This window comes from Adiantum capillus-veneris, chromosome 7 (assembly GCF_014529385.1).
Source record: "Adiantum capillus-veneris isolate H3 chromosome 7, ASM1452938v2, whole genome shotgun sequence".
In the NCBI taxonomy this organism is placed as follows: domain Eukaryota; kingdom Viridiplantae; phylum Streptophyta; class Polypodiopsida; order Polypodiales; family Pteridaceae; genus Adiantum; species Adiantum capillus-veneris.
The window spans coordinates 116,124,773-116,131,266 of NC_140937.1; positions in this window are offsets into that span (position 1 = coordinate 116,124,773).

Below are 6,494 nucleotides of genomic sequence, written 5' to 3' on the forward strand. Positions count from 1 at the left end.
CTCAAAGAATATACATTGTGCTATGTCCTTGACAAAGAGAGAGAAGACTACGAGACATCAAGGAGTTGAAGGTTGTCTTGGAAGGAATTAAGAAAGGAGTGCATGCCATTAACTAATTTCATTCAATTTCATAGGCTCTTCGGCCAATTTCTTACCTTAGACTTGCATGCCTAGATCTTTGCTTCACTTTGAGTAGGATATCAAGAGTAGCGAAACGACTTCCTCCTGTCCATATGGTCTCACATTGAATCATAAAAATGTTGATCGTTTGCTGGATGAAAAGCACAATGGAAAGATCGTTGCCAAATAGCTTGACCAAAATTTAGTAGAAAACTAGCTCCATGGACGGGTTCATTCTACTTTGGATGAAACTCGTATATCAAAAACGGATATACTACAATTTATAGGTAACTGTAATGTAATTTGCACCACTACAAGAGGGCTCAACTAACTTGAGTCCTCCTCCTTTTTAAGTCTATGAAAAAAAGGTAAGATGTTTCACCTCAAGCAGATGCTACTTCCAAATCCCTTCTGTATTCAAAAGACAAGATGGTAGTTCAACAAGAAGATGGTGCAAATGTTGGGAGCCCTTTTCATATTAATTGACAAATAAATTGCCATCGATGTTGGAAGTGGTTTATGAAAAATACAACAATATTTTTTATGATTTGATCGCTTTGCAAACATATATTGTGTAGTTCAACTTTACTTTTAAAGATTGCAATTACTCTGCAAACATACATTGTGCAGTTACTTCTAGCAGTCAATGGTGTTCTCAAGTTTGTGATTATTAACTAAATGAATGTGAGCTTGTGAAAGACACTAAGGTTGAGCGCGTTATAATAACACTCATGAACATAGTATTAGATGCAAGCATTACAACGAATGATCCTAAAAACTTCACCGTGCAATCCAAGAACAACAAATTCCTACTCAACACATTCAAGGCAAACTAACATTTTGTTTAACTTGGATTTAATGATTTTGCATGTGCCATCGAAATGGCTCAAAGTCACCTTTATATATGTTTATAAAGTAAATTGGGTTTTTCCAGTAAAGAAGCATTCTTGAAGTAATAAGAGCAACGGAAAGATTCTTGATGTTCATGACATGGGATTGTACACAATGGAGTGGCATATGGATGGAGATCTAAAGACCTTAAAGTGCATTAAAACATCTCCAAAGAAGCAACAAGCAAAAGCCCTTGCTTGTATTGTATGGGAGGGATCCATGGCCTTGACAGATGGTATTGGAGGAGAGCCCAAGGCAGACATCTATGGGACACTAACTTTTGACCAATAGTGGATATCCCACTAGCCTGGGTTTACATATGCACGGTGCATACACTGTGCAAGATCATTAAGAAACTCATGTTTCTTTACATTTGTTTTGCCTAGACCACTTAGCCTTACAAACAATTTTCTCAAATATTGGCTTGCATGGAGGACAATTAAGGGACATTCCAAAAAAAGCTCTCTATTGGCGATGTGAAACCTTAGCTCCTCCTACCATGCCCACAAGTAGAAGATAACATAAAAGCCAAAGTGCATAAGAAAGAAAAGCATTGAGATACAATAGCTGGAAAAGTTTGCGCAATGTAGTGGTCGACCAGGCACACAATGTAGTGGTTAACCATGTAGGAATTCACAAGACAAAGGTATGGAAAAGCTTGGATGCAATATTGAAGTAATGTGGGCTCAATACATGGACCGATGCTAGCTATTCAAATATTCAAGAGGCTTTGGACACCTTCACAATTCTGTAATGTGTGTGGAAAATCATCATATCAGTCATTACATGGTAATGTTATTAATTTGTTGTTATTACAAAAATATATTTTCTTGTAAAGTTGCATTGGCATTCTTTGCATTATTTATATGCAATCACATGCCTGGGCTTGTTAGGCAATATGGCAGCTTGGCTATTTGATCTACACAAGGCATGGCAAATACTCACTACAAAGCCTGTACTAGTTATTTCAGCCACACCCACCACAAAGGTGGTGCAGACACAACCAATAGGTTGTATTGGCTTCTTTCAAGCCCGTTGGTATCGGTAAGGGAACACTCTCTAAAAAGCATGTAGATACACCCAATGAGAGCCACTCTTTTAGTGGAGTGTGCATGGAAAACTTTTACCTTATATATATGTAAAGGCTTTGAATTCAAAAGTGTGCGAGCGTTATTTTTCACTCTATTGTTTCAATGTGTTTTCTCTCTCATTGTTCACCTTCTCTGCACTTTCTTCTCCTCCATCCCATGGCTCCTCACAGGAGGCACCCACCATGGCCACCTCCCAACAAGTGGTATCAGAACTTTGGGGTTTAGCATCCAAGGTCATGGCTCCAAAAGCTCCACGAGAACAACTGCTTGCAGATAAGAGAAGGCCTTCATCAACCTGTGTGGATTTGGTCATAACTGCCATTAGCTGGTTTTGCCATTGTTTGAGGTACAACTTTTGACACTAAATGACCTCCACTTTGGCCTGTACTGGCTACACAGAAGCATAACGACATTGACGCTATTTGTAGAAGCTTGCCCTCGTTTGGTTTTTTTATTTTTAAAACTCCATCAAACTTTGACCACGTTTGATTTCTGGTCATTGGCCTTCAACCAAGAGGGTCTTCATACGCACATTCATTTCAAAAGCCCGCAGCAAGCCTAATCAACGTATAGCTCAACATGTTGCCCTTGGAGTGGTCATGTGCAGAGGGTATTAAAACCCCTACTACAGGGGGGATGAGTTACAAGTGAAGGTAAACAAGCTTTCATCAATCAATACCCAGCTCGCATACAAGTATTGTTCTGATGAATATTGAAGGCTTCTAAAGGTTGTTAATAGTGTTAAGAATATGAGTGAAGTCTTGAGAGGTGATTGTATTGAGAACTCTCCGTATGTGTTGCAAGTGAAAGAGCACAAGGTATGCAATTTGACTTGCAAAACTGACAAGGTCAATGCTACCACAAAAATGATAAACAATTATCAACATGATTATCCTCTTCCTCTTGGTGTTAAGATACCAATTCTCGAGGGAGATGCAGACCGCACAAATCAAAAGTTTTGCTATAACAAGCTGGTCAATCAATATTTTTTTTGTCTGCTATCAACACAATCATTTTTTTTTTTTCCAAAAGCCTTGTTTTCTCTCATCAGATGTCAGTTCATGCCATGTAAAAAATTATGGGTTATACACTGCCACACATACATTGTTCTCAGCCTATTGTCCTGCTTCATGTGAGATTGCTGGGTACACCTTAAACCCAAGGTTTGGTAGTGAACCAAAAGCTCCGTTAGTCGGTAGCTTAACAACAACACTAGGTTATGGGTGTACCGAAACCCTTGGTTGTGAGAGAACCTAAAACTCACGGTTGACGAGTACACCAAAAACTCGAAATGTCATGAGAGTGGTGAGTCTAGTTCGGGCTTAAGGGGGGATTGCTGGGTTTTTTCAAGCCCACTGATATCCATATGGGAAAACTCTCTTAAAAGCATGCATATGCACCCAATGAGAGCCACTCTTTTAGTGGAGTGTGCATGGCAAACTTTACTTTATATGTATGTAAAGGCTTTGAATTAAAAAGTGTGCAAGCATCTTTTGTCACTCTATTGTGTCGATCTGGTTTCTCTCTCATTTTTCATTTTCTCTGCACTTTCTTCTCCTCCATGCCATGGCTCCTCGCAGGAGGCACCCACCATAGCCACCTCCCAATAGCTTGGAGGAGCTACATCATTGGATCTATGAAAAAATTATACATATGTCACATTGCAAGGAACAAATCAAAGATAGTTGGACATGCAGTGAGATTAGAAATCAAATGATGTGAAGAAAGGAAAGATATGGGCATTGTCTGAAGCAACACAACATGTGGAGTGGTGGCTAAAAAACCCCATGTGGGAAGGATTTGGACAACACCATTGCAAGTCGTCTAAGAGCTCTTCAAGATAGCAAGTTCCCATAAAAACTACGTGTATCATCCGAGGTCATGTAATCTCACCTTTCAATACTATGAATGGTATTGAAGGAAACAAAATTGTTACCATATACATGTGGTAGTGATGTGTGTGAACACACTAGGACCGCCGGGGCATTTTTTCCCACTTTAGGAGGTTTTTCCCCCCATGCATTGTATATACGCCCCTCACTCTAGGGCTATCCATCTTTCCATTGCACACTAAGTAACACACTCTCTATTGTGTGCCTTGAGCTTCCTTCGTCTTCTCCAAGATGTGTGTGTGTTTCTCTGCAACCCTAATTCCAACAATTGGAATCAGAGCAGGTCACGCCCTCCCGGGCTTAGTCGCCAGCTGCTCCAGCACACGCCTGCTCACTTTCTCCGATTTCAGTGAGCTTTGGCGAGCGTTCGCAGGTCGACAAAATTTTTGGGAGGGCTAGAAGAGCTTGGTCTGCTCAGAATTTTGATTTGGGCTCATTTTGGCCTCCGTTTCCACTACATGCAGTACTGCATAGACTATTTCGTCATTTTGTGCAGAATTTCTGTCAGTGCCGTTTTCTGCATAACAGGTGCCTTATAGTCTTCTACGGTTTGTGCTATATAGCACAGGTTGTTCCCGCTCCGTTTTTCCTATTTTCGGGCAGTTTTCACATCAGGTGCAGCATTTACCATGGCTGACAACAACAACACAGATGTGTTCAAGATGTTTGTTGCTGAGGACAGGTTGGATGGGGACAACTACCCTATGTGGGCTTACATGATGCAACATGTTCTTGTGTCAAAGGGTGTCTGGAACATTGTGCAGGGCATTGATGTACGTCCTAGTTCTGAGGCTGTAGGCGATGTTGAGGATGTTGCAGGTCTTGCTGCAAGGATTGCAGCTGTTAGAGTTGTTTTGCCTACGGCAGAACAAGCACGTTGGGATGTTAAGGATGCGCAGGCTCATGCATTGATTGCGTTGTCTGTGAAGCGCACCATTGTTCCTCACATCCGTTCAACAAAATCTGCAAAACATGCTTGGGATATTCTAGCAGGTCTTTATGCAAGCCGCAATGAGGCTAAAATTGCTTTGCTGCGTAAAGAGCTGGAGTCGAAGATTATGCATGAGGAAGATGATATGGACACTTTCCTTGCTAGTGTCAAGGATATCAATGAGCAGCTTATTTCTACAGGTGAAGTCATTTCAGACAGTTCATGCAAGCGAAGTCTTTATGCAAGCCGCAATGAGGCTAAAATTGCTTTGCTGCGTAAAGAGCTGGAGTCGAAGATTATGCATGAGGAAGATGATATGGACACTTTCCTTGCTAGTGTCAAGGATATCAATGAGCAGCTTATTTCTGCAGGTGAAGTCATTTCAGACAGTTCCCTTGTGCAGATTGTTCTTGATGCCTTACTAGATTCCTACCAGACTTTTGCTAGTACTTGGAGACTGATGACCCAAGGAAATCCTGAAGTTGTCAAGTTTGATGCATTATGCACATTGCTGTTGCAAGAGTCACTTTCTAGAAAAAACAGGACTAGGTAGCGTGTAGTTGAACAGGCTTTTATTGCTTCTCAAAGAAAGGGTGGTAATAGTAATGCAACCACTTCTTATGGTTCTGCTGCGAGTGGCAAAAATTCTGTTCCTAATGCTTCTGCTGGCAGTACTTCGTCTGGCAATTCTGGTGATAAGGGAAAAAAGAAGATGCGTTGCCATTATTGTAAAGCCAATGATCACTTGATCAAGTCGTGTCCTAAGTTGAAGGCCAAAGAGGCTAAGAAGAAAGAGGGTGGTTCCACTGCAAATGTTGGTTCCACTACAAATGCAGCCATTGTTGAGTCTTCTGTGAAAGGAGACTGTAATGCTGATGTTGATGCAGAATGGGCTTTTAGCGCAGAGTGCACTTACAATCCTGCTGTCCATGATGCATGCTTGTCAGTTGCTGCAGATTCACATGTGTGGTATTTCGACAGTGGTGCTACAAAGCACATTACCTCACATCGTGAATTGTTTACCTCTCTTGAGTCTGTCCCTCATGGGAATTCAGTCACTTGTGCCAACAACGCCTCTTATCTAGTTCAGGGAGTTGGAAAGATTGTGCTCACTGTTGCTAATGGCAGTTCCTTCACACTTGTTGATGCACTTTATGTACCTGGGATCAAGAAGAATCTCTTGTCTGTATCCGCACTTGCTAGACTTGGCTTTGCAGTCAAATTTGTGGATGACAGATGTACAGTTCATGATCTCAGTTTTGGTGATGAAATTGTTGCATCTGGCCTTTTGTGCCGTGGGCTGTATAAGCTCACTTTGTATGACAAGTGTGGACAAAATTTTGCAAATGCTGTTGCAGATTCAAGGGCTATTTCAGATGCAAAACTTTGGCATGCACGTTTTGGTCATCTGAATTTTGCCAGTTTGCTGCGTTTGCAGAAATCTGATATGGTTTCTTCTTTGCCACCTCTTGAAGCACCTGTCAAACATGTTTGTGAAGGCTGTATTTTGGGTAAGATGCAGCGTTCTAAGTTTCCAAAGGATGGTTCAGTTCGGGCCACATGCAGGTT